This window comes from Mesoplodon densirostris, chromosome 7 (genome assembly GCF_025265405.1).
Source record: "Mesoplodon densirostris isolate mMesDen1 chromosome 7, mMesDen1 primary haplotype, whole genome shotgun sequence".
Classification (NCBI taxonomy): domain Eukaryota; kingdom Metazoa; phylum Chordata; class Mammalia; order Artiodactyla; family Ziphiidae; genus Mesoplodon; species Mesoplodon densirostris.
This window is the reverse complement of record NC_082667.1, coordinates 87,511,086-87,538,668: the sequence shown is the minus strand read 5'-3', so window position 1 is coordinate 87,538,668 and position 27,583 is coordinate 87,511,086. Positions and strand designations below refer to the sequence as shown.

The 27,583-nt window shown below is 39.7% G+C and overlaps 1 long non-coding RNA gene across 1 annotated transcript; it reads left to right on the top strand.

Moving 5' to 3' along the window:
- The first annotated feature begins 857 nt into the window (after positions 1-857).
- Positions 858-27,583, top strand: LOC132493283 (uncharacterized). The gene is made up of 4 exons (XR_009532969.1): positions 858-985; positions 16,743-16,839; positions 24,701-24,780; positions 25,953-27,583. It is a non-coding gene; the product is annotated as an uncharacterized LOC132493283 (long non-coding RNA).

The following is a 27,583-nucleotide window of genomic DNA, read 5'->3' as shown; positions in this document are numbered from 1 at the left end:
TCACCCCTCCTAAATCCTAATATTTTTAAACCGATAGGAAAGAGCATGACCTTGAAGAGAAAAATCATTTATATGAGAATAGCCAATGGATAAAGAGAAGGAGAGACAGTGCCATTTGTTTTCCATTAATGACAGTGTGAAATTTATGGGCAGATGGTCTAACAGGTGTGACTATAATTTGAGGAGCCTGCTCCCTTGGTTACAGAAGACTGCTATTGTTACTATTATGGAAGCACAACCTCATGACTTTATTGCTTCACTTGATGTAGCCTTTTCCTTTACCCTTAAATCTTTCTACATCACTGAATTGCAGCCAATAGATTTATTTTCTCCCTATGGCTCCATCACAGAAAAAGACACACATGTGTGCACACACACACACAGAGTTTTGTGTATGCCAGTGCTAGAAAAGACAAGCTCATGGTGCATGTATGCAATGGGTATTGTACATTACAGGTCTCTGTGAAATAGTCTTCTGCAGGTTCCTATGTTTATTTTATGAATAATTAACTTTAGTAAAGTTAATTTCCTGAAGATCTTGATGAAGACTGAAGAAAGGAAGTAAATTTTAAAGAAAAAGACTTAGAAACTTGCCCTTTTTGCCCTTTCTTTGTGTCTTAATGAACAAAGGATAACTGGGACTTTTTTGAAGTCTTTGCTTGAGTGGAAGACACAAAATGCAACCTGTACTCTTATCATAATATGTTCAGTTTATGAGTACACAAACTTATAAACTGTGAATTTCCCTAAAGTTATTATACCATTTAGAAGATGTTTGCTGGGACGTTTACTTAAAACCAAACAATTGAGGTCTATATGTCCAAATAATTTCCTTCTCTCTTTCTGTCTCCATTTCAGTTTCCTGAGTTTCTGGGAAGGCCTGGTTTCCCCAAAGGAACGATTTCTGGTAGAAGTCTGAAGGTCTGACCCAAGAAAAATAATCCAGTATAGCCAATGAATTGAGGACAAGAAGTTTTCCAATCAGGTAGGAACATTTAATCTCATACATTACAATCACCTTAAGTAAGGTGTGCTGAGAGCTGGATATGATTTAACTTCTTGGAAAAAGATGCATATATAACCTGCCCCACAAGGAAGCTGTTCTCAATTCCCTTAGTGGTTGTGGTGTTTATCAGAGAGTGCCTTGGGGGAAGATGAATACAATAACAGTATGATGCTTTTCTTTTCATTTTTAGCTCATTGTTGCCAAGTACCCTTGGTGACCTTGGTGCCTGTGGTTTAATCCCAGGAGGTTAGACATGTGGAACAGCACATTAACCCTTTTTAGTATTTTCTCCCAAGACAAATCATTTTTATAGGTTGTCTCCATGGTCTTGTTGCTTATCAAAATTAAGCATCAAGTCTTCTAAGTGAGCAATAGCCCCTGTCAGTGTGAGGAAATCAGCTTGGTTCTTATTGGGGCACATCTTGGTCTTGGCACAAAGTGAGTTCACATAGGGAGTTAGAAGGAGGAGAATGGGGCATGCGAAAGGGGAGTTCTGTGTTCTCATTTACCTATGCATGTTGAAACTCCACTAAGAGTTTTATTTTCATTAGCAATTTGTGATAAAAACTTAGGGTAGGGCTTCCCTGGTGGCGCAGTGGTTGAGAGTCTGCCTGCCGATGCAGGGGACACGGGTCCGTGCCCCCGTCTGGGAAGATCCCACATACCACGGAGCGGCTGGGCCCATGAGCCATGGCCACTGATCCTGCGCGTCCAGAGCCTGTGCTCCGCAACAGGAGAGGCCACAACAGTGAGAGGCCCGCGTACCACAAAAAAACCAAAACTTATGGTAAAGGGAATAATGAAGCTGTCCCACTATATGACACAACAAAAGATAGTAGTGACATCAAAATCAGGGCCTATCCATCTCATTTGCAGTTATATACTCAGTGTTTAGCATAGCATTTGATCCCTCATCAGTATTCAATAAGAAGATGCGTGTTGAATGACTTAAGGATGAATTAATGAATGAAAAAAGTTAATATGGTAGAAAATGTGTTTTATCCTTGTATTTTCGTGTGTTGACTTCTGCATTTCAAGACCCAGCACTGTAACTGACACATAGAATATAAGCAGTAAAATTTGTTGAAAGAATGAATGAGTCCCCACAATTTTAAGAATAATTTTAAGACTAACACAGACCCCAAATCTGCCAAGGTCTATGACAGAAGTATCCAGAGAAGAAAGCCTGATCTCAGCTAGTGGTAGAGCTGACAGAATTTATCTAGTTTTAATAATTTACAGCTCATCCCATTACATTTAGGCATAGTACCTACATGAGCCATACAATTAAATGTTGACTGAAAAAAAATGCAGAACCTAAAAGTTGAGAATTATGTTTTATTTAGAGGACATACTGAGGACAAGTCAGGAGACAGCCTCTCAGATAACTCTGAGGGACTGTTCTGAAGAGGTAAGGGAAGGCACAGGATATTTAGGGGTCTTTGCAAAAAAAAAAAAAAAAACACGGTAGTTGGAACATCAACATCTAGCTCCCCCAAGGTAGACTGCAGTGTGTTACCCTTCCCTCGGCCTACCCTGGGGCACCCTGAAGGGCCTACGGGTCTGAATGTGGCCCAGCAAGCCCAGGGGAGCCGGCGGGTCCTCAGAGTTCTTGTCCTGAAAGTGGCGCTGACGCGTCGGGGCCACGAGTCTCTAGACACTTACTGCCGTTAAACGAATGCAGAACTGCGACTAAGGCCTCAGGGAACCTGCTTCACGCCTACCCTTCTGGATGCCAAATCAAGACCTTACATTGAGGCTAGGGCCCCCGTTGAGATTCCCCTTAGCTCTAGAGCAGGGCAGGAAGAGCTCCCACCCAGGACCTGGAAGCACCCTCTTTCTTTCGAGAAAACTCTTTTTTTTCTCAGAGCCATGCCTGCAGGGACTAGAAACACGGCAACAACAGTGTTTTTCAGGTTTTTTCCGGCTGCAAGAATGGAGCTTTCAAAATGGGAAAACCAGGCTTTTCGCTATAGACGCCATGTCTAGATTGAAACGCAGCCTAAATACGTGTGTTTTCTAACAAGTAAAAGAGACACAAGCTACCCACTGTGCCCTAAACTGAATCAACTTTTTAAAGCAGGGTGTTCTGCAACTAGCGAACGGCCTCAATGAAGGAATGCCTTCGGTCGGCCGAGGGGCCTGTGTATCTTCCAATATCCGGCAGTGTTACACGAAGAACTGTTCTTTAGTTGAAGTTGCAGTGCAAGCTGAATTTCCCCTTGAGGTATGGTGACTTCATGTATGAGGTCCGAGGAAGAATTGCCTTCCTCCCCTTTGAAGTCCCAAACCACTACACCCAACATGTTTGTCTTTAGTTGAAAGTGGTATTTAAGGTGAGGATTTCAGCCATTTGGGAGATTTACTGAGTTCTCCTGGGTCTCTTCCATGTATACATATTATTAAATTTTGTTTGATTTTCTCCTGTTAATCTTAATCTGTCTCATGTCAATTTAATTCCTAGACTAACCAGAAAAATCTAGAAGGGTACAGGAAACTTTCTTCCTGCCCAACAGGCATTATAGTGCAGGGCACATTGCCTGCCTTTGAAAGCATCTGAACTTCTACACATTGAGAACCCTCTCCTTTCCATGCCCCTTTACCATAGGCATAAAGATTTCTGTGCACATCGAGGCTGAGAAGAACTCCTGAGTCCATCATTGTTTCTCCAGGCAGTCATGAAGACTGTCAGAGAGGAAGAACTTTTCCTCTGCCCTTCTGTAGGCAAATGGAGTTGGGGGTCCCCAAAGAAAAAGAATCAAATATAACTTTTTGACATAAGAGAAGCTATTTTAAGCCTAAATCATTTGTGATCTCAGCCTGGTCATGATGCTTGCTCTTGAACAGGTCTCAGTAATTAATGATCTTGTGAAATAAAATTGTCCCTTACCATCTGGTTCTATAAGAATGAAGTCACTAGCCACTGTAGTCTCTGACCTTGACAAAAAAGTAATCACTTGATCTAAAAGAGAACTGGAAATTTTTCTTTGAGCCAAATTTGAGGATTATAACCTGGGAAGAGCATCTCAGAAAACTCTGAAAACTGTTCTGCCCATTAGAAACCCAGGGAGGTGTATAAGTTTTTTTTGAGACCGAGGGCTGTACATCAAATGACATGTTATTGAACGTTTACATAATTCAGATCTAAGTGCCATCCTGCTGGTCATGTAACCCCTTACAAGGTCAAGAAGAAATGTTATCTCTTAAGGAGGGAGTTGTCTTGTTGATGTTAGGAGAATGTTGCTCTTTATGGTTGAGCAAGTGTCCCTGCCTATGGGGGAGGTTTGGTCAATGTATAATGCAGATGCACAGTGCACAGTGTGGGGAGAGAGGAGACCAAAGGGCAGAGAAGAATTTATGTTTAAATTTCTCTTGTCTTGCCATAAAATATAAATTTTGTTTCACAACCTTCAACACACCCTGAATGGAATTCAGGACAGAGATCAGGAATGAGGCAGTCTATGCTCTGGGAAAACACAGCAGAACAGGCCTTCAGATAATTAGATAGTTTCAGAAGATTTTATGAGCCCAGTTTCTTTTATCTTCTCATATCTAGAAAAGCACTAAAATCATTAATGGAGACATCTGCTCCTTGTGACTAGCAGCCACCATTTCGTGACTAGCAGCAAATTTCTGCCAAAATGTGTCCCTGATTCCATGTGTCCCCCTTCACCAAAATCACATACATGCTGACCTTCCCCCTAACTCTTTCGAGCAGTTCCTCAGAGCTATCTGAGAGGCTGTTTCCTTGGCTATAGTCCTCATTTTGCCCCAAATAAAACTTAACTCACAACTCTCAGTTTGTGCTTTTTTTTTTTCAGTTGACAGTTTAAAACTTTCCCAATTTGGCTGTTCAAGGAGCCACCGTTTTGGGAAAATCCCTGGTGTTCTCCTTACTTGCTGCAAGTAATAAAGCCTTCCTTCTCCTGCCCTTTGGCTTGGTTGTGTCTTTTGGCTCAACAAAAGAAGTGTTTCAGGTAACACTTTTAGCTGGTCTAAGAATTAAATTGACGTGAGACTGATTAAAAGGAGAAAATAAAACAAAAGTTTAATAATATGTATATCTAGGAGTCATTTTTGGCCTAAGCCATTTTGCAATGTAAGCCTGGCCAGGATGCTTGCCATTGAAAGGGTCTCAGTAATTAATGATCTTAAAGGGACAAAATAATGCAGAATCAAAGGACTGTTTTCAGGTAAAAGAAGTAACATTAACAAAAATAATTGTAAAGACTCCCAGTTCTCTTTCAATGGTAAAGATTAGCCTGATCAACTGGGAACATAAGGAATGATGATATTGACCTTTTCTGACCCTCATGACTTCAGTCCACTAAAGCTTGGACTCTGTGGACCACCCAAACCCCTTCATGAATATGCATATACCCTTAGCTTAAAAATTCCCCAATTTTGCTGTTCAGGAAGACACTGCTTTGGGAAAGACCCCCGGTGTTCTCTTTACTTGCTGCAAGTAACAAATCCTTTCTTCTCCCAATCTTTGTTTATGTTGTGCCTTTCAGCTTGACACCCACCAAGAGGCAAACCCAGGTTTTTGGGTAACATTAGCTCTTTGGCTGGCAATGAAAATGACATAAGGCAGATTAACAAGAGAAAATTAAATTATTATGTGCACATGGGGAATTCACATAAGTATGAAGAATTCCAAAGACAGCAAGACAAGGTGACATATATATATTCTTGACTAAAGAGAAGTGAAACTGAGCAGGACCCTGTGGGGCTCCTAGGCACTAAAGTCTTTCTGTGTCCCCCATTTCTTGTTTGCAGGGACTAGGCTTCAGCCTCCACAACCTTCCCTGAATTCCAAAGGGTAGGGTCAAATAGTTGCTAATCAGGGAAGGGAGGGGCTGCAGAGACAAGGGAGGAACTGTCAAGAAACAATAGTGCAGCTTTGGGGACAAGATCCTAGTTCTGCCTCAAGGGAAACATATACCAATAACTGAGCTCTTCTACAGAACTAAAACCCCCAACAAATGGAAGATGTTAACTACTTGATGAAGCATCCTTCATTCTAGAGAGAAGGTCACAGTTTGATAACCTTGAGAAGCATAGAAGCTCATCAGGAGACCACTTGAGGCCAGATGAAAGGATTGCAGGCCCTGAACACACCATAATCCTTATCAGCAACCCTGACCTTGAACCATTGCTATAAAACTCCTCACCAAATCCCTCCAGGTTGGGACACACAGTTTTGAGGGCATTAGCCTGCTGTGTCCCCCTTTGCCTGGCAACACAATAAACCTATTCTTTTCTACTTCACCCAAACTCTGCCCCCGAATTCGATTCCATACCAGTGCACAGAGGCCAAATTTCAGCATCAGAAGGAGGTATGGGTCTGAAATTTCAAGGGGAAGTAAGGTAATTCACAGGAAGTTAAAAAGAGTTAATGTTTGGTAAACAAATGTTTGCTGATCCATCCAAAGACAGTGAGACACAGAGAGAATTCTTTTTTTGCGGTACGCGTGCCTCTCACTGTTGTGGCCTCTCCCCTTGCGGAGCACAGGCTCCGGACGCACAGGCCCAGCAGCCATGGCTCATGGGCCCAGCCGCTCCGTGGCATGTGGGATCTTCCCGGACCGGGGCATGAACCTGTGTCCCCGGCATCGGCAGGTGGGCTCTCAACCACTGTGCCACCAGGGAAGCCCCACAGAGAGGATTTTGATCAAATGGGCTTTTCAATGTTGTTCTACCACACCTAATATTATACTACATTTATCTCTAGTGATAGCTTCTTCCTGGGACAGGCCTCCTGTCTTAAATTATTTTAGGCAATAAGGGGGAAGTTCAAAGGCTCTTCCTGAGTCTTTTGGGCCTGATTGTTTTCAGCTCAGAATAATCCACATGCCATAGTGGCACATCTTGTGGTGGCCTGCACTTAGACCCATTGGCTCCCACGTGCAAATGAGAACCATGCAATGACTCAGGGAGAGCCCTGAGCACATTATTCAGATAGACACCAACATGATGCAATTTTTCTTCGGTGTGTTCAGTGAGAGAAAGCAATACAAGAGGCACTGCCCTTTTACTTTGGGGGAGGTTGAAAGCCCCTTCTTGGAAAGGAAAAATAAGTACTTTTAGAGCATTTAGAAAACCTAAAACCTGTGAGTCAATTTTTTTAAGTGCAGAGTTAATCTTACCCAAATGTGTTTTCTTAAAAATTGCAACCAGTCAAGATCAGTCTCTTCAAGGGGTGCACCAGTTGTGATATTTGCTGACTTTACACTGTTCTGAAATTGAGGATACCTTCCCTCTACTCAGTTAATGTTTATTTTTATTAATTTTTAAAACTGTTTTAAGTAGGAGATCTTTTACTGGAGCCTGAGGATTGATAATGTTAACCACTGTGACACTGCTCTGTTACCTCACATCAACCAAAGAATTGTGCAGGAGCTGATCACATACCCTGTGATTCCCCTCTCTCACCTGGTATTTAAAAATGCTTTCATGAAACCCATCAGGAAAGGGGGTTCAGGTGTTTTGAGCACTAGCTGACCTGAACTCCCTGCCTGGCACCTGCAATAAACGCTGCACTTTCCTTCGCCATAACCTGGTGTCAGTAGATTTGCTTTACTGCACATGGGAGAGCAGACCCACGTTTTTTTCATCAGCATATTTATATATATTATTATATATTGTAGGCAATGGAGATATTTTACTTCTTTCCTATTGTGCTGTTTTATTTTTTAACTGAGTTAACCATGAAAGTCAATTTTTGTTGATAGAGGAGAAAAGGTACAAATTAATGAGCTATAGTTAAAAATTTAAAGCTTTTAAAATGCTTGTTATTTATAATGAGATTTATATAATAGAGAATTAGGAAATAATTCTGTATTTAAATGGTTCGATTGTGATTGTGGAACATGAAATTGGTAGTCCACAGGACATATACTAAATTTTCACCCTTAGTGATACTATATTTGTACTGTCCATGTCAAGCTAAAATGTTGTTTTTCAACAATCTTTAGCAAACATATCTTAGTTTTATTATTCAGAGGGAATATAGGAGCTCAATTTGATATAGGGAACTTGAGCATTCCATCAACATGAATTTGAAGAATACACTAAGAATATCTTCTACATTACATTGGAGTAGTGAATTACTGGTAATTATTTAGGGAATTCTTTTGAAAAATACAGTCACCAGGGGCCAATAATTGAATTCTATTGAAATATAGAGATAGATATTAATAAGAATGGAAAATCATATTTTCATTTTATATTGCCCATATCTTCATTTTATTTGTAGGTTTTGAAAGTTTGCAAGAGAAAGATATCAGAATTTATACTTCATTCAGCAGAATCCCTTGGACCAAATGATCACACACTCAGAATACATAAGTGGAGACATTACTGACTGTGGCCCAGGAGACAAGGACAAGACCTAGAAAAGACACAGTAAATAATGGAGGGAAAGAAAGATTGGAATAGACAGGCATTTCTCTTAATGAAAAATGTTAACAGTAGAATCCTTGAGGGAGAATCTTTGAAAACATTGGATTTCTATAACAATAAAAAATTGAGTCCCAAAGTACAATGAGAAATAACAATAATGAATAAATAGGATAAAGAAATTATATGTTAACTGGCATACATTCCAGGCGATGATCAGACTCCTGCAGAAACCAGGGCTTTCTGGCCTTTAATTCCCCTTGGGCAGAACTGCAGCGCCCCTGTCCCCAGCCCTCAGCCATCACCTCCAGGACTACAGAGGCAGAGTCCTGGCCCTCAAGTCAGGCTGCCTCACTGACTTGAATGCCCATGGAAAAGGGAACATTGATCCTGACCTGAGACACAGCCCTCAGATGTTTGTAAGCTGGAAAGTCTGCATCAGACTTCCTCCTTGCATCTCTTGCATCTCTCTAGGGTGAACTAGGGAAAACAAAACGTCCCAAAACCCTTTCCCACAGAAGAAGTCTGGGAAAAAACACATGACGATCTTGGCCTTGGTGCCAGGTGAGGCTGATATAACTAGAGCACACCTTCTCCTGGGTTTGGTACCAGAATCCAGGGCCCTGGTGGGAGGACCTGGGCTCTGCCCTGGGTTCCATGGACACAGACAAGCAACCTTCAAGGACCCAGATGTGAGAAAGAGGCAATGAAGACACGATGGCTGCTTCAGGGTGGCTTGGTGTCAGCCTAGAACAGCTGGACTTCATAAGGAAATAATAAAGAATTTATAATAGGAACAGAAAATAGTTTTATTTGAGCCAAGCTGAGGGCTATAATCTGGGAGGCAGCCCCTCAAAAGGCTCTAAGGAACTTCTCCACTGAAGCATGGTAGTCTTATACTTTATCAGAACAAAGAACATACATCCAACATGACAGGGGTCTATTCCTTAAAGATTTCAAAAGAGACAGATTGAGGACATATCTAGTGAGACAGTGGGATCCTGGCACGTGGGAAAGGAACCTCGTCGTCGAGAGGGTGTGAACATGGGCATCGTAAGAAGGGAGTCACTTATCCTTCTTTTTGAATCAGACATTTCTTTTCCTTAATGGTTAAAGCAGATGTGCTGTGTGTGCTTGACAGGCTCTTTCAGTTCACACAAAGTTTACACTGAACCATGTATAAGCCTAAATGATTTCCCCATACCTCATTACGTGAAAAATTTCTCCCTCAACACTATAATTTGGGGCTTGACTAATCTTGGCGATAAACCAGACACATAATACCCTCAGCTCTCTAGGCCTCTCCACCTGCAGATCCTGCTGTATCCTCCCCCCAGGGCACAGCACCACAAGAGGGTGTCAGGTGAGGGGTTTGGGACTCAGAGAACTGACTCCCGAAAGTGTTTCTGTTTTCCAAGATAAATAACAATACAGTTTGGATTCTAAAAATCATCCAAATAAGTGAAAAAAAAAAGCTAGACCAACAGTGAATCACAGCGTTTTTCATAAGATAAATGAATGTTATATAATGAAAGAGTAAATAGAGCCCAGAGGCTTTAATATGTAAAATTAAAATGGAGTTCAGTAGTGTTTAAAACACATCCAAAGGTCACATTTATGAGCTGCAAGTCCAGCTGTATTCCACAAGAATTTAGGCAAATGCATGAAAGATGAGTTATGAGTAAAGCACTATCCCCAAACTGTGGGTGTGGGGAAACTCATCCTAGCACTTTGTGCAGAACTAATACATTGCAACCATATCTGGTTTCAAAACTGATATTTTCTGCAACTAAAAAGGCAGAAATAAGCTAAATAAGCTACCTATCCCCCCTTTGTCCTTCAGTTATTAATTAAGACTCCTATTTCTTCCTCTCTTATCTATTTTTTAAATTCCAATTTCAAATGCCAAAATATTCAGCTATTATATATGATATTGTTCTCTTAATTTAGTCTCTACACAGCCTGAAATTTCTTTTTAATTTCCCTATTATATAATTAGTTTTATATTCATCAATTATGTGATATTTCCAGCAGGTACTGAGCTTTTATGCTCCAAATGTATGCCCTTCCATACTTTAATGCACATAAATATACTTTATACTTTTACATCAATTTAAAAGGTAATCTATTGAGTGCAAATTCTGTCTTCAGCATTTTGTTGGGGTCAGCAGTGGGGAGAGAAAATGTAGAAGAAGGAAAAGACATGGCTTATTGTTCTCAAAAGAAGTTACAGAGGAACCTCTGACTTCCTTATCAAAAGGAGGCCCATTTCTTTTTCAATGTCTTTTTTTTTTTTAATTTATTATTTATTTATTTATTTATTTATTTATGGCTGCATTGGGTTTTCGTTGCTGCGCGTGGGCTTTCTCTAGTTGCGGCAAGCAGGGGATTCTCTTCATTGCGGTGTGAGGGCTTCTCATTGTGGTGGCTCCTCTTGTTGCGCAGCTCGGGCTCTAGGCTCATGGGCTTCAGTAGTTGCAACATGCGGGCTCAGTAGTTGTGGCTCGCGGACTTAGTTGCTCCACGACATGTGGGATCTTCCTGGACCAGGGCTTGAACCCGTGTCCCCTGCACTGGCAGGCGGATTCTTAACCACTGTGCCACCAGGGAAGCCCTCAATGTCTTTTCTATTGACTTCAAATCTATCGGGCTTTAAAATTATTTGTGTGTGTGTGTGCTCATATTCTGACTGTCTCTCACAGCAGATTGTGAGTTCTGTGAAAGTGAGGCAGGAGATAGATGAGCCCCAGGGTAAGCAGCAGGAGTTCATTCCCTCTGGACAGAAACTCCAAAATATCAATAACAGGGCAATCGAGAAAGGAGGCTGTGCCCTGCCCAGATAAGAGAGAAAAGACTAGATGTTCCTCATTCTCGTAGTCAAGGAGACCTTCCCAGCTACACATGTGCAGAAGGGTTCCTTGGAGGTCAAAAAGGGGGAGGGCACCACCCCATAGTAAGTGATGTCAACTACCCATAGGCCTCTTCGCTAGAATCCATCTTGGCTAAGAGATGCACATGAACACGGGAGGACCCTGAGGTATACCAAATATGGACTCAGAACCAGGCAAAGCAAGATGATTGGTCAAAGGAAACCTGGAAGAAATTCCCCATAAAAGTGATTCAAACTACCATGTGAGCGCAACTCTCTCTCTGAGCCCGCCCATGTGTCTATCCACATGTATTCTTTGTCCTCCTAATAAACACTTTACTTGTTTCACTACTTTCCATCTCTGTGGAAATTCATTTCTACACAACAGACAGGCCAGGACCTTGTCACTGGCCACTAGTCCCTGGTGGTCTAGTGGCTAGGATTTAGTGCTTTCACTGCCCCGGCCTGACTTCAGTCTCTGGCCAGGAACCAAAATCCTGCTTCAAGCAGCTGCAGGCTGAGGCCACCTGAGATGAAAACAGGGGCAATGTTTATCTTGTTTAAGGTCATGTCTTGTTAAAAAACAAAATTCAGGGCCTCCCTGGTGGCGCAGTGGTTGAGAGTCCGCCTGCCGATGCAGGGGATACGGGTTCGTGCCCCGATCTGGGAGGATCCCATATGCCGCGGAGCGGCTGGGCCCGTGAGCCATGGCCGCTGGGCCTGCGCATCCGGAGCCTGTGCTCCGCAACGGGAGAGGCCACGACAGTGAGAGGCCCGCATACCGCAAAAAAAAAAAAAAAAAAAAAAAAAAAACAAAATTCAACTGAGTAAATTTGAAAATCTGATTGGCCTTATTTGATGCTTTATGAATTGGGCAGCATCTCATCTAGTAAATAGAAGGGCACTTTGAGAAGTTATACAGAGTGGAAGGTTTTTATAGAAAGGAGGGTGGGCAAGAAAGTCATTAGCAAAAGAAAAAAAGGTTATTTGGGACCAGTACTATCTTCTCTTTGTAGGGAAGGGAAGCCTTGAGTTTTATCTTGCAGATTGCCTCTTCTTCTTGGGTTGGGGGAGATGGAGAGGGCCCCTGTGATAGATTACCACATTGGTGCTGACCAGAAGATTCCAGATTTCAGAATTAAGATAACATTTCTGGGGCTTCCCTGGTGGCGCAGTGGTTGAGAGTCCGCCTGCCGATGCAGGGGACACGGGTTCGTGCCCCGGACCGGGAAGATCCCACATGCCGTGGAGCGGCTGGGCCCGTGAGCCATGGCCACTGAGCCTGTGCATCCGGAGCCTGTGCTCCACAACGGGAGAGGCCACAACAGTGAGAGGCCCGCGTACCTCAAAAAAAAAAAAAAAAAAGATAACATTTCTGGTGAAGGTCGAAATTGCAAGTAGGTTAGGTATTAAATATATGCGTGGTATCGTGGGCTTCAGCACAAATGAAACCATTCTGTGTCAGCGGTTTTCCTCCTTAATAGTCCCTAATGCAGAACTAGCAGAAACCCAACAAAGATTTGTGAAAAAGTAAATGAGTGCCTAACTCAATTGGTCAACTGGTGTAAAGAATGTGGCATAAGAATAAAAAGATCTAGAGAGCAGATGAAAGAAGATTTGTTTATATTTTTAAAAGGAATGTCTTCTGTGTTTTCAAATTACTGCAAATCTAATCAGCAATGTTGATGTGACTATTAAAAATGATGCTTTTTGAAAGGTTAGAGGAAGGAAAAACAAGAAAAAAAAGTTCCTCCTAGTAAGATTTGTTTCCTTCTGGTCAGAATAGTGAAGAGATACTTTTAACAAGCCAGCTTTTTCATATGCAAAAACAAGTTTTAGAATGTCAAAAAGTGCCCCATCTGGGGCATTATTCTCCAGAGCCTGAAGAATACTGTGACCACATGATTTTAGAAAAATATCACCTTCTCCTTTTCATGGGTATGAGCCCATGAAACTAAGAGCTAAGAATTTCCCAATTCTGCAAAATACACCGTAGGGAATATAAGATGAAACAGAGCTCTGATTACCCATTCTCAGTTGTTTATGGCTGGTAATCTTAAAATCTCAAACAAACAAACAAATGTAGTCTCTCAGGGTTTCAAACTCCTCAGCCCAAAAGGGAAAATCCCAACGAATGTTTAGCCACTGACAGCCCCAAATGGCTAAGAGAATGAATACCCTGGTATTATCACACACAAGTTCCACTACTTACTAGAGAAATCTCAACCAGCAAAGCATGTGTCTTTTTCCCTTTACCACAGAAATCAAAAGTGCCATGGGCCAATGATGCCTGGTCAGTGGCAAGTGTTCAGGGCCATCTCTGAGACAAAGGTGCTCAAGCAGCTGCTGAGTAGTATCCATGAGCTGCCACTGGTCAGGGGCCAGTGTGCTATGGTTGAGATGCCCACTAGGGATGGTGGCCCCTTCATGGTTGCCCAAATTATTGCCAAACCAAACACAGATTCACTCACCCACTGCAGAGCAAAGCCAATCTACTGATACCAGCTGTGGTGAAGGAAAGTACAGTGTTTATTTGCAGGATGCGAAGCAAGGATAACAAGCAGCTAATGCTCAAAAGACCCAAACTCCCTGAAGACTTCTGGGCAAGTGTTTCTAAAGACAACATTAGGAGTGAGGGTCTCAGGGTGAATTATCAGTTCATGGACATTCTTTTGATTAGTTGGTGGAGAGGTGACAGGGTGATATTTTGGGAACCTTAATCAACAGCCTTCTTGTTCCAACCAGTCTGGGACCTACATGCTTGTGATCAGCACGTAGTCAAATCCTCCATCAGGTGGAGAGCCTTAGTGTCTACAAAAAACGCTCAAGTGTCGTGGTCCATACGTGGGTTGGAAAAGAATTTCCAGACACAAGGCAGAATGTAAAGAAGATAGAATTTATTAGAGGAAAGTGTCTCTGCCAGAACAGCAGGCTGACTTCCTAGTAGTCTGGGGGAGTGGACCCCAAACATGTGCTATTGATCAGTTTTTATAGCCAGAAAACAAAGGAATGCTCCAAGGTGAAAATTTCATTTACTAATTGGTCAGGGCACATATACTTTCCTTCTATAGGGTGGCAGTGGGACAGGGAATATGCCTTTTCTTATTTGGGACAGGTCTCATCGCCCAGCTGGGCTCAGGAATTTCATAACCATCACAACATGGTGGGGAGGGCAATTAAGGGTCTGATAAGGGGTGTAACGCTGACACTTTTTCAGAGAGGGTTGTCCTTTGTCCTTGAAGCACCATTGTCCTTGGAGCACCACATCAAGGATATGTGTCAGACTGTTATCTATATCCCTTGAGGAGAAAGGGATATAGACAACACTGTTTTTCAATCTATTGTTACTTTTCTTGCTTGACTGCTTTTCCTTTGTTTCTGAACTTTGTCAGTTCTATAATCATTAACTGCTCTCTGGAAATCAAGGGAGGCCTAGGAGACTAAAGCTTTGTTCTTCCAACTAGAAGCAGGGAACACTGGGAGTCTGTCACTGGGAAGGCCCCACAGGATCCTACTCAGTTTCACAATCATGAATAAAGTTGTTTCTATGAACGTTCATGTACAAATTTTGTGTGGACATATTTTTCTAATTTAAATTCCTAGGGGGTGAAATTAGGGGGTTGTATTAATGCCGAACTGTTTTCCAAAGTAGTACATCATTTCACATTTTCTTCAGGAATGTATGAGACTTCTGGTTGTTCTCCATCCTTACTAACATTTGATGCTATCAATCTTTTTAATTTTAGTCATTCTAGTAGATGTGAAGTTATTTGCATTGTGGTTTTAATTTTTCTTTGATGACTAATAATGCTGAACATTTTAAAATGTTGCTTATTTACCATTCATGTATCTTCTTTGGTTAAGTGTCTTATTAAATTTTTGCCCAATTTAAATTAAATTGTTTGTCTACTAAGTAGTGTTTTAGTAAAAGCTGGAGAAGAAGCAAGTTTGGCTGGATTACAGAAAACAAGGGGGAGAGTGGTAGGAATGAGGCCAAGAGAGACATGGGAGAAGGGGAGAACAGATCAAAAAGGACTTTGAGGCGTTGGTGAGAACTTTGGATTTATTGTAATTAAATTGAATTCACTGGATGATTTTGAGTGTAGGGTGGCACAATTGGGCTTAAATTTTAAGGGACCACATTGGCAGCTCTGTGAACAGGCCAGAGGAATGGGAGTAAACACAGGATAGACCAGGAGGTTATTGCAGCAGTCAGAAAGAGAGAAACTGGTTAGCTGCAGTTCTGAATGACCTTCCCCCTCACTCTTGTTCCTGACATTCCAAACTGCATAATTTCAGATGTGGAAGACTGAGAAATTTCCTGGATTTTCTCAACAGAATAGTGACTTACTCAAGGCCTTTAAGTGGAACACACTCTACTGAGGGTTGAGAGAAAGCTGACAATAGTGGCTTGCTTAGCTTAACTCCGTGGTTATGGTTGTTCGTTGTGGTTGCAATATTATGGTTGTGTGACTCTTTGGTTAGTATTCACTTTCTCCATCTTGGAATATATGTTTGATGAGGATGGAAAAATTATCTCTGTTTTTAACTCACCACTGTAGCCTCAGTTTGAGCACAGTGCCTGCCAATTAGCATTTAGTCAATGGGTTTTTTTGTAGGGGAGTGAATGTGTGTATGTGTGAGGGAGACAGAGAAGAGGGGCAGAAACAGAGAGGGGAAGAGACAGACATAGGGACAGGGGAACAAGTCCATATTGCAAAAGAACAGGACAATATTTTCTGTGAGTAGAATGCTCAGAGCCTGTGTACTGTGTTCTTTTCTACTTTCTCAGGTTAGATTTATCACTTCATAAATTTTCTTTATCTTATCCAAAATGAATCTACATTTTTTTTCCTTATAAGTATAAAGAAAAAGATTTTTGTGGGGGGGGGGAATTTTTAATGTCTCACTACAATTCAAGTACCATACATGTCTCTTTCTATTATTTGTATATCTTGAAAATATACCAGCATTATTGTCTAACACAAAGGAGGCACTAAATAAAATTTTTTCTTTGAAACATTGGTACTATAAATTATAAGAGACAGGAGCCATGTTTTCACAGCTCTGTTTCTTGAGCACCCAGCCCAATGGTATTGTGGAGATGGAATAACAATCACCATGAGCACAGGTCACTGCTGACAAAGGGACTTGCTTTCTCTCTAAACCATTTGACTTTGTTGGTGCCCAGGGCAGGATGCTCCAAAATATGCCTCAGTGGAATATTACTTTGAATTAAAGTTACTGAAGAAATGACTGATGCAAGAGAGACACACTGACCTTCCTATCTGTCTCCATGAAAGCAGGAAATTAGTATCTCATGTGAATGGTGCCCTCCCTGTACCAGGAGGTAGAAAGACATCATTAGCACCAGAGATAGGGAATGCAGGGTCAAGAAGGCTGTATAAACCTTGTTACTTCTTTAACTCAAGAAGGTTGGCAGGGACATTTCTTCCTCCTCAACAGCTGACAAGACAACCAGGAGGCTGGCTAAACCCTGCTTCCCACCACAAGACTGCTGCAGCTGAGAGATCCTAGGACACATGACAAAGGCCAGCAGAAGGTAAAATTTCTTATCTCCTCAACTTCCCAGGCCTGTAAGATCTGGTGGGAGGGAAAGTGCTTAAGAGTCTCCTTTTCTCTATCTCTAAATTTAGATTAGCAGAAGAAAATACTTATGGAGCAAGATCCTTGTGACATAGAAAATCTGGTTTTTGGAAATGAGTAATCTCGTCTCAGTTTTTCTTAATCCTTTCCTCCCAGAGACAGTCACTGTTTTTCTTTGTCTCTGTCTCCTGAGTCATGTTTCATAAGAAGAAAGAACCATAGGGCAGAAGACAGGCATAGGCCCTATAAGCCTGCTGTCTGAGACAGCCTCACAGACTGGTGAGTTACCAGTTCTCTCCAGTCCAGTGCCTATTAAGACAAACTTTGCTGTCAGTCCTCTGTATAAAAACTGGATGAGATTTTTCCTTCTGTATTTTTCTGTGTCCTGAGAGTTTGGCTTTTTGTCCAGTGAGAATATTCTCTCTGGTCTCCACCATCTGGATGGTGTATTTACTGGGGTGCATCTGGTAACCAGTTGAATTGACTGGGGTTCTGAGACACAAAGTCATAAACAGCACGCTCTAGTCTTGTTGTGCCAGCTGTCAGAGGAGTTTGTCCTAAGGGGACCCAGTCCATAAGGGGCCTTTGTTGTTTCAACCTTCATTGCCTTGTTAGTGTTGGAAAAGTCCCATTCCAGCAGCCTATGCCTGATGTCACAGATTAGTAGGTTTGGGATCAGAGGTGCCTCAAATTCCCAGGAGAGACCAGGGACACAGTTTGCATTATACCACCCTTACTGCCTGTGCAGTGAAGGCCTTTGCTTTCTTAGATTATCCTTGGAAATGAATTTGCACATTATAGGGGCTATCATCCGTGCCCTCTCCATCTGAAAGTATGCTTATTTCATCCATGGTAAGGATTTATTCTAAGCCTGAAAAGTTACCTCTGGGTCGTTCCATAAAAAGGCTTACTGATTTGAGTCACTATTTGAAATTAATGAAAGGTCTTACTCCTCAATGGCCAGATGATGGATCCTTTAAATTTGCTGTATTTAAAAGATTACCTTTTTGAGAGCTCTCATCATAAACAGCTGTCATATTGGTATTTATGGAAGGATCAAATTGAAAGGAAAAATAATGTATAACAGCTAGCCTTAGGGAATCGTTATTAAGATGAAATAACAGAAATTAAAGATCCAACATGAATTCCCCTTTTTAAGAAAAATTTTAAAAATCGACCCATCTCCTCAGCAATTCCTTAGGCCCTCCTACAAATAATTAGGAAAAGATCAGTTGGAAGCCAATATTCAAGAGCTAATAGAATCAATTATCTTTGTCTTCCAAATCTCTACAAAACCAGAAATGCAACTTAGGAACAAGTCAAGGCCCATTTATCTTCACCAACCCTGCAACCTATTCCTCTCAAATTCTTGTAGATATTATAAAAGATGAGGATAATTGGAGCAAAATTGCCCTGTACTTAAGAAGAAAAAGTTTTTAAAATAATAATTACCCTGAGACTTATGATAATAGAAAAAAACACTCCAAAACTCACAGAAGAAAATTTACACTTTTTTCTCTGTCCCTTAAAGTTATAAATCTTACCATGTCTTTGAAATGTAAGCACAGCCACATTGCCTGAGACTGAGCCCAGATTATCTCAATTGTTAGAACCTGAAACTAAAATTTAAAGAAAAAAAGGAAAGAGGTTTTTTTTTTAAACAAAAACCACCAGAAAAACCCTCTCTTGCTCAAACTCTAAATCACAGTCTCCTTAAAATTGTTTATCAAGGGCAAGTACACTTAAAGGGCAAGAAGACTTAAAAGTCTTCTCCATAAATAATAAAAGACTGTAGCTATCTGAGTGAGTAAACTTAGTTTATTCCAACAAGCAATATAAAAATTCTCAAAAATATAACAAAAACGAATACAAATATTTTTCAAATTCACATGATCTAGGATAATTTTTGGTAAGTAAAATCTAGTTCAGGTTTAATGGTTTAATTAATACAGACATATCTTAAGAGTTATCAGCATTAAGTATAATAGCTTTATGTTATGTAGTTTTGCTAAAAGTCAAATAAGCTCATGTTATCTCTTTTACAAATTTTCTCAGAAAAAAGTAATAATAATAATAATTTAAGATGATGGCTAACACTACTTTAACATCTTATGAAATTGTCATGAGTAATCTGAGGGATTGTTAAGAACAAATTAATTAAATAGACATAAGATAAGAATTCTTTTAGGTAAACTTGTTTTAGCAATAATTGTTTTTGCTATGTCAACTTAAATAGTTTTCTAAATGTCTTTGATAAATTGTACCCTTAGAATTTTGCTAAGTTAAATTAAATGAATTGAATGTCTAGATCATTTCCAACTAAGACAAAATACTGAAATATTAATTGCTGAACGAGTCTAAGTTTACCTACTTTTGACCTCTTATTACACACTAAATATGTTTGGTTCTATTAGTAAACATGTCTTGTGCTTCATTAAAAGCTTGTACTATGAAGTAGAATATGTTTCTAGAAATTATGAAATGTATTTATAAGTTTGCCAAGCCACAAAATACTTACACAGTTCATAATTTTTAACTTTATCTTTACAAAAAAATTAAAGCTTCAAAGGATTAAGAATTGTAAATAATAGATGTGGTTAAAGCTACTAGGAATTATAAGGAAATTAGAATATATTTTGGGGTAAGAAAAAGTGTAAGGTATGGAGATGTTTTTGTTAATGTAAAAACTTTGTTAAGTGATTTTTGTCCTAAAGCTGGTAACTTCTAAATGGGAAAGAGAACAAGGGACAAATCAAAATGGACAGAGAAAGTTGTAAGAGGTTTGTTAAAAAGGAATCTTTAGAAAGGAATTTTATGTGTAGTCAGGTCTAAGATTGGAATGAATTTAATAAAGTGATTGAGTTTTAATATCCAAAGTAAGCTGGTAGAAAATTAAAATTTGTTTTTTCTCTCTTTTTGAAAAATTTTCTTAATTGTTGGTCTGCTCTTAATGAGAAATTGTAAACAAAGACTTTTTTTTACATTTAATGTAATCTGTCTAGCAAAACAAATATTGTACATTTTGTCTTTATGAGTCTTTGATAATTTTGAAGAAAAACTGAGTGCTTTCAATATTAAAAGAGCTAAGTCTTTTTACACTATTTAACTATCTGTATTTACATGTGAATCTTTGTCACTTTGATTAAATTGATAACTAAATATTAATTCACAGTGACATATGATCATATTTGACAAAGTGTTTTAAAACATTTTTATTTTTGAAAAAGTAGATTTTCCCCCAAGTCGAATTCTAAATGAAGTCTTATTGACCTGGAAATAACGTTCAGGTTTTCCAGAGGCCCCTTGGAACACCTTAAAAGATTTGTTTTATCTTATTAGAAAAGAGAGCTATGAAACTCATTAGGCTTATTTGGTATGTTACTTACATGGGAAGCATTGCTAAATAAATGATCATAAACCCTAGGTTATATCATAAGGGTGAATATTATTAATATAAATGTTCTAGAAAGTATATGAAATTCCTAAAATTGGATATGTCCTAGTATAATGTTATCAGTCATAATTCTAGTTATTATCTTAAATGTTTTGTGTCACAGAGATAAATTTTCTTGTCAATTCCATTAGAATGAATCAAATTTTTAGTAATGGATATTTGTCTTTTATTACTTAGACAATGGTTTTACTCAGATGCTTTTACAAAAGCTTCCTGAAAATGTGTTTCATGTTCAGAGAAATTCATGGAAAAGGATCTAACAAGTATTCTAGAACACAAGTTTCTGATGAATTTCAAATCATTACACTGAACTGAGTAAGAATTTACAAAACCCTAATGGAGAAATTGATGGTTTCATAAAACTTCTAACAAAAGATCAAACAAAACAAGAATTAATTACATGGGACTAAGTAAACTGAAGAAGATGGTTATAATATTTTATGATTTTAAAAATAAATTTATTTATTTTATTTATTTTTGGCTGCATTGGGTCTTTGTTGCTGTGTGTGGGCTTTCTCTAGTTGCAGCGAATGGCAGCTACTCTTCGTTGTGGTGCGTGGGCTTCTCATTGCAGTGGCTTCTCTTGTTGTAGAGCATGGGCTCTAGGTGCATGGGCTTCAGTAGTTGTGGCTCGTGGGCTTTAGTAGTTGTGGCTCAATGGCTCTAGAACGCAGGCTCAGTAGTTGTGGCGCGTGGGCTTAGTTGCTCTGCGGCATGTGGGATCTTCCTGGACCAGGGCTTGAACCCATGTCCCCTGCACTGGCAGGCAGATTCTTAAACACTGTGCCACCAGGAAAGCCCCATTTTATGATTTTTTTTCATGGTACACGGGCCTCTCACTGTTGTGGCCTCTCCTGTTGCGGAGCACAGGCTCCGGACGCGCAGGCTCAGCGGCCATGGCTCACAGGCTCATATCAATCAGTGTGATACACCACATCAATGAATTCAGTAAAGTCACAGAATACAAAATTAATACACAGAAATCTCTTTCATTCCTATACACTAAAACCAAAAGATCAGAAAGAGAAATTATGGAAGGAATCCCATTTACCATCACATCAAAAAGAAAAAATACCTATGAATAAATCTACCTAAGGAGACAAAAGACCTGTACTCTGAAAACTCTAAGATGCTGATGAAAGAAATCGAAAGTGACACAAACAGATGGAGAGATATACCATGTGCTTGGATTGGAAGAATCAATACTGTCAAAATGACTATACTACTTAAGGCAATCTACAGATTCAATGCAATCCCTATTAAATTACCAGTGGAATTTTTTTTTAAGATTTTTTTCATGTGGACCATTTTTAAAGTCTTTATTGAATTTGTTACAATATTGCTTCTGTTTTATGTTTTTGTTTTTGTTTTTTTGGTTTTTTGTTTTTTCGGTTGCATTGCATGTGGGATCCCAACTCCCTGACCAGGGATCGAACCTGCATCCTCCTCATTGGAAGGTGAAGTCCCAACCACCGGACCGCCAGGGAAGCCCCCACCAATGGCATTTTTCACAGAACTAGAACAGAAAATTTTAAAATTTGTACAGAAACACAAACCCCCAAATAGCCAAAGCATACTATGAAAGCAAAAATGGAGTTGGAGGAATCAGGCTCACTGTCTTCAGACTGTATTACAAAGCTACAGTAATCAGTATGGTACTTGCACAAAAACAGAAATATAGATCAATGGAACAGAATAGAAAGCCCAGAAATAAACCCACACAACTATGGTCAATTAATCTATGACAAAGGAGGCAGGACTATACAATGGAGAAAAGACAGTCTCTTCAATAAGTGGTACTGGGAAAACTGGACAGCTACATGTAAAAAAATGAAATTAGAACAATTTTCTAACACCACAGACAAAAATAAACTCAAAATGCATTAAAGACCTAAATGTAAGACTGGATATTATAAAACTCTTAGAGGAAAATCCAGGCAGAACACTCTTTCACAGCAGCAATATCTTTTTGGATCCACCTCCTAGAGGAAAGAAAACAAAAACTAAAATAAACAAATGGGACCTAATAAAACTTAAAAGCTTTTGCACAGCAAAGGAAACCATAAACAAAACAAAAAGACAACCTACAGAATGGGAGAAAATATTTGCTAATGATGAGACTGACAATGGAATAATCTCCAAAGTATACAAATAGCTCATGCAGCTCAATATCAAAAAAGCAAACAACCCAATCAAAAAATGGACAGAAGATCTAAACAGACATTTCTCCAAAGAAGACATACTGATGGGCAAAAAGCACATGAAAATCTGCTCAACATCGCTAACTATTAGAGAAATGCAAATCAAAACTACAATGAGGTATCACCTCACACCAGTCAGAGTAACCATCATCAAAACGTCTACAAACTGTAGACTACAAAAATGTTGGAGAGGGTGTGGAGAAAAGGAGTCCTCCTACACTGTTGGTGGGAATGTAAATTGGTTCAACCACTATGGAGAATATTATGGGATTCCTTAAAAAACTAAAAATAGAACTACCATATGATCCAGCAATCCTACTCTTAGGCATGTATCTGGAGAAAATTATACTTCCAAAAGATACATGCACCCCAGTGTTCAGTGCAGTACTATTCACAATAACCAGGATATGAAAGCAGTTTAAATGTCCATTGACAGATGAATGGATAAAGAAGATGTGGTACATATATACAATGGAATATTACTCAGCCATAAAAATGAATGAAATAATGCCATTTGCAGTAACATGAATTGACATAGAGATTATCATACTAAGTGAAGTAATTCAGAGAAAGACAAATATCATATGATATCACTTATCTGTGGAATCTAAAAAAATGATACAAATGAACTTAATTACAAAAGAGAAACAGACTCACAGACTTAAAAAACAAACTTATGGTTACTAAAGGGAAAAGGTATGGGGAGGGATAAATTAGGAGTTTGGATTCACATATACACACTACTATATATAAAATAGATAATCAACAAGACTCTACTGTATAGCAAAGGGAACTCTACTCAATATTCTGTAATAACCTATATGGCAAAAGAATCTGAAAAAGAATGGATATGTGTATATATATAACTGAATCATTTTGCTGTACACCTGAAACTAATTCAACATTGTAAATCAACTGTACTTCAACATAAAATTAAAATTAAATTTTAAAAAGATTAAAAAAAGAAGTGTCTTCCAATGCAAGGATCAGATCAAAGAACATGAATGGAATATTCCTACTGGGACGATTAGGAGGATAACACATCCTTGGTAGGTGCAGAGCCTGTTCACTTATCCTCTGACTTTCCTTGTTCCCTTTCTCTACTACATCCAATTAAGCAGATAAAAACTTTGAGAAAGGGCCTCCCTGGTGGCGCAAGTGGTTGAGAGTCCGCCTGCCGATGCAGGGGATACGGGTTCGTGCCCCGGTCTGGGAGGATCCCATATGCCGCGGAGCGGCTGGGCCCGTGAGCCATGGCCGCTGAGCCTGCGCGTCCGGAGCCTGCGCGTCCGGAGCCTGTGCTCCGCAACGGGGGAGGCCACAACAGTGAGAGGCCCGCATACCGCAAAAAAAAAAAAAAAAAAAAAAAAAAAAAACAACTTTGAGAAAGCTGCCTCTTCCTTCACCAATGCCAAGAAGGACAAACTCAAAGAGCCATTTGTCTGTCTGTCTTCCTCTGATGTTGCTTCTTCATGTTTGAGCTATTGGGAGGAGAGAGAGGCAATAAATTCTCTTAATAAAAGCAAAAAATAAAAATAAAAAATAAGCCTATATGGTCAGTCACAATCCTTGCTATACTTATATAAATAAGACCAAGTTTATTGAATCTAGACTTATTTTGCAAACAAATTTGTCTTAATTTGGCTATCTTTGATAGAAATGAGGGTGATTTTAGAGAGAAAAATTATCTTTCAATAGAAACCAAAATACATATTGTGGATATTAGATTCTAGTGCTATTAATTTTCCTTAAAGTTTTGTTAATTACCTGAAAACTGGACTGTATCCTGAATTTTTCTAGTTTCCTCCACTACCTGACTACAACTCTCCAAACTAGTGTTTCCAAATTTTCTCCCACCCTTTTGACTTGGAATAATTGTAACTAAAACTGCCTTTTTTTCTGAAGTCCTGCATACTGAAGGTAGATATCTTAATATAAACTTCACAGAAATCTCCACAGCAGCTCATGTTTAGACAGTCTTCTTCGTTCCTGTTGCTATATGGACCACTCAGAAAGTTTACCTGAACATCTGATGGACATTCAAACTACAAAAGATGCTTTAACCCTGACATTTAGAGATCTTCTCAACTGTCTACCCTCAGAACTCAAAAACTGATATGAAATTTGCCTCAATTATTAACCATTGTTTTTTGTCTCCATAGCAATGCCTCTTATTAAATACCTGATTGTACAGTAAGCTTAACTTCTACTTGGAAATACTGCTTTGGAAGAGAAAATTAAGGTAAAATGATCATATGGATGGACTCTAATCCAATATGACTTGTCTCTTTATAAGGGGGGAATATTAGAACAGAGACATGCACAGACTGAGGGGCAACCATGTGAGGACACAGTGAGAAGGTAGCCATCAAAGGAGAGAGACCTCAAAGAAACTAAACTTGATACTTTGATCTTGGACTTCTAGCCTCTAGAACTATGAGAAAATATATTTTTGTCGTTTAAGCCACCTAGTAGCCAGTGTGGTCTTTTGTTATGGCAGCCCTAGCAAACAAATACAATCACTATTAGGGAAAAAAAATCATGTGCTTTGGTTTTCCAGTAGAATGATTTTAACACTGATTACTTCTTACCTTGAGATTATAAAAGACAGTGGTAAACATTACTGTAGAGTATATATGAGTTGTGTCCTATGAAACAAAGGTAGTTAACAAACACCTCTCAGCTGTAGATGATGCCATGTGTTCATCTGATCAGCAAGAGGACACGAGTGGAAGGGAGAACCTTTTCTGCTTCAGACAAGCAACTTCCTGGGTTACCCTGAGTATGACAAAGAGGGCCATTGCTTGGGGACCAGGTCTCCAAGCAGTCACAACAGGCCTCAGGAACCCACAAGAAAATTGTGAAGGAAGAATATTACTAGCCAGGCCCATATGAATCTTTTCCTCCCATCACTGCTCTTTTGTGAAAAATTCTTCCAAATACACATTTTTGTCCCAAAATATCATGTTGGACGCTCGCTACTAGGAGCAAATTTTTCTAGCATCTCTGTTGGATGAATTTTCACACTTGCAAAATCACTCAGAAAAGAGTTCATCCTCCCAACACCTCCCCTGCACCAGTGTCCCCCTAAACAGCATCTGACCACAATATGAAGGAACTTACCTCCCAGGTAAACAGGTGCTTGAATGTGATTTAATTATCTCTGCATCCTCTCCCTGGTCTCCCTGTGAAATCCAGTCACCTCTTTGCATTAAAGCATTTCTGTGAGAAGCCCTGTAAGGTGCTGGCTATTCTCAATTCTGTCCTGCTGGTTTCTCTGAAGTGCCTAGAAGCTGTCCTCTCCACACACAAACTGTTCTGACAAACTTCATTTGAATGATTTGGATTTTAATTCTCAATTTGCTTCTGTTCCTAAGCCTTAAGGCTTTTTTTTTTTTTTTTTTACCAATTCAGAAAAAAGCATCATTAAAAAAAAGACAAGGTTGGGCTTCCCTGGTGGCGCAGTGGTTGAGAGTCCGCCTGCCGATGCAGGGGACACGGGTTCGTGCCCCAGTCCGGGAAGATCCCACATGCCGCGGAGCGGCTGGAGCCGTGAGCCATGGCCGCTGAGCCTGCGTGTCCGGAGCCTGTGCTCTGCAACGGGAGAGGCCACAACAGTGAGAGGCCTGCGTACCGAAAAAAAAAAAAAAAAAAAAAAAGACAAGGCTACTCGCAGATCTAACATGCTAAGCTTTAACTTAGTACGTTCTTAGGACTGATGTTTTCCAAGGAACAAACTTTCTTGTTTCCTGTGTACAAAAAGTGAGAAAAAATAAAAATAGTGGTATCTTCACAGTTGAGTTCTTAACATATTTTCTGATATATGTAAAAAGAGAAAAATTGGCAAAATGAGTACTAACATTTTTAAAAATAATAATTAAGCCTAAATCCCTGGATTTACCAATTTTATAAAATAAGAAAGTAACATTTTATAAAATACAATTTTATGAAATATGATTTTATAAAATTTGTTTAGCTAAGTAACAAATGATTTGCCCAAAAAACAGATTTAGCAGGTGGAGTCCAGGGGGCACATTCTACAAAATAAGTTTATTGACACTGTAAAGGGTTACTAGCATAAAATTGTGGTGGGAATAAAAAGGGCAGTGACCTTCCTCCTGAAGTTTAGGAGTGATCCCTGAATTGAGAGATATCTGAGTTGAAGTGGTCACTGGAAACAAATGGTAGAGACAAATCACAGAGAGCAGACTGTATCAATTCCAGCTTCTGGACTCAGAGAAGGAAGGAAGAGCTTCAGATTTCATTGCAGAGAATGAGGCTGAGAAACTTTAAAATCAGATGCTTTTTCCCAGATCCAGGGGGCCAGCTAATGCACAAAAATGCTTAAAGCCACATAGGTATGTCACCTTTATTTCCTAGAGAAGATGTTAGCATTTTCTAAATCCTCATCTACCGTGCCTGGCATGCATTATTTTATAGCTTTCTGGAAGTTTCATCAGCACCACTGGTATATCTGTAGTACAATGTGTCTGTGGAGAGTACAGAATGCAGGTCCGGGCTGGGGGCAACGGACTCTTCTAGCTACCACAGTGAGTGGTGCCCCTGCAAACCTGAGTAAGGAAGACAACTTGCCTTTGGGTGGGTAGTGTTACAATCTGCATGTCTAGGGGCACAAATGTAAAGACCGACCCTGTTCTGGGAATGATTATGATTCTGACTGACCTCAAAGGGGTAATTATGAAACCCCTGGATCATCAGGATCTGGATGTTCCCTACTTTTTCCATGGTGTGATCATGACCGAAAGTGTGGCTGTAGATATCTGGGAACATTTCCAGAAATGTCCTCCTGTAGGAGTTAATTATAAAGTAAATGTGTATAAAAGAGAAAATAATATTGAAACCTATCAAGGGGAGTAGATCTTAAGGGTTAATATTGTAGATGGACTACTTTGGAAAAAATCTTTTTCCCTTGGAGTATTAAGAAGTCATCGCATAATTGCCATCTCTCCACATTTTGTTCTAGAGTGCCTGGTTTATTGATATCAGTGTGAGACCTGTTTTAAATAAAAATCTATTTGTAAAAA